Source organism: Phoenix dactylifera, chromosome 1 (genome assembly GCF_051530095.1).
Source record: "Phoenix dactylifera cultivar Ajwa chromosome 1, Ajwa_hap1_PhDact_Kaust_v1.1, whole genome shotgun sequence".
In the NCBI taxonomy this organism is placed as follows: Eukaryota; Viridiplantae; Streptophyta; class Magnoliopsida; order Arecales; family Arecaceae; genus Phoenix; species Phoenix dactylifera.
Genome location: NC_143190.1, coordinates 62,832,588 through 62,834,308, shown reverse-complemented (window position 1 = coordinate 62,834,308; position 1,721 = coordinate 62,832,588). Strand labels below are relative to the sequence as shown.

General features: G+C 43.0%; 1 non-coding gene across 1 annotated transcript; it reads right to left on the bottom strand.

Annotated features, from left to right (window-relative positions):
• Window positions 1–265: 265 nt before the first annotated feature.
• On the bottom strand, window positions 266–371 carry LOC120110728 (small nucleolar RNA R71). Its single transcript, XR_005511862.2, has one exon. It is a non-coding gene; the product is annotated as a small nucleolar RNA R71 (small nucleolar RNA).
• Between the last annotated feature and the right edge of the window lie 1,350 nt (window positions 372–1,721).

The window sequence follows — 1,721 nt, the reverse complement described above, 5'->3', positions numbered from 1 at the left end:
TCTAGTGTGATCCAAATGCTCCCATCTTTTTATGGGCTCACCAATGAAGACCCATATAAACATCTAGATGAATTCCTTGAGATTTGCACCACTGTCAAGATTCAGAACTTTACTGATGATGCTCTAAAACTTAGATTATTTCCCTTCTCCCTTAAAGATAGAGCCAAACAATGGCTGAATTCTTTAGAAGCCAACTCCATTCGTTCTTGGGATCAAATGCAACAAGAATTTCTTAAAAAATACTTTCCTATAGGAAGAACGAACCAGTTTAGACGTGCCATTACAAGCTTCTCCCAAACCGAGGGAGAAGAATTTCATAAAACTTGGGAGAGATTTCGGGACCTAATCCGTAAATGCCCTCATCATCAAATACCTAAGTGGCAGCTAGTGCAATGTTTCTATGACGGTTTGACGGAACGAAACCGTCAGATGATCGATGCTGCATGCGGGAGGGCTTTCATGCTTCGAAATGAGCATGAAGCATGGCAACTATTTGAAAATCTTAATGAAAACTCCCTCCACCATGCTTCATGTTCTCGTCAAGCATCCCCGAATTTTCAAAGAAAAGGGGCCATTTGTGAAATAAGTCATTCTATGGACCTGTCTAGCAAGGTAGAAGCATTGTCCCATAAGATTGACCAACTAATGATAGGAGGACATGTTGTTAGCTCTTCCCAAGCACAAGTGTGTGCTATCTGTTCTAGCCCATCGCATCCTATTCATGAGTGCCCCTCAGCACCCCAATATCCCGAACTCATGCAAGAACACATCAATGCTGCCCAAACACAGCCCAGACCGGGTAATGATCCATTTTCCAATACGTATAATCCGGGATGGCGGAATCATCCAAATTTTTCTTGGAGGCAGCAAGCTTCTAATACCTCCTAACCCTTCTCCCCAAAATTTTCAAAACCCTCAGAATTTTCATCTCTACCGTCCCTCAACTCAATTTCGGCATCCTCCTCCTCCAACCCAAAGAAATACAGCCTTTGAGGAGAAGGTGTTGACTGCCCTTCAAGGTTTGGAGGCAAACACACAACTATTGCACTCTCACACGCAATCAATTGCTAAGCTAGAATCCCAAATGGGTCAACTAGCTAATGCATTAAACAAGCGAGAGGAAGGTAAGCTTCCAAGTCAACCAATGAGTAATCCTAGGGGACAATACGTGGCTCAAGAAACTCGACTAAATCATGAGCAAGCTAATGCTTTGACTACCCTAAGGAGTGGACGTATAATAGATAATAAGGTTGGGGAGGGTAACAATAAGGAAGGAGAAGAAGAAGAGAAGAATGTGTCACATGAAAACCCAAAACCTTCTTCAGCTAGTCCACCATCTGCCACAACCCACATTCCAAAGGCTCCATTTCCTGAAGCACTTAATGCACCCTCTCCCTTTGGCAAGAAGGAAACTTCATTAGAAGAGATGATGGAGGTTTTCAAACAAGTTAAAATCAACCTCCCACTCCTTGATGCCATCAAACAAGTTCCCTCCTATGCCAAATTTCTCAAAGACCTTTGCAACCAAAAGCGGAAATCTAGGACACATGTGCCTAAAAAGGTCCTCCTAACTGAGCAGGTAAGTTCCATTCTCCAACACAACACCCCTCCAAAATTCAAAGATCCTGGTGCTCCCACTATTTCCTGTGTCATAGGAGATAACTTCATTGATCGAGCGCTTTTAGATCTAGGGACAAGTGTGAATCTTCTACCCTATTCAG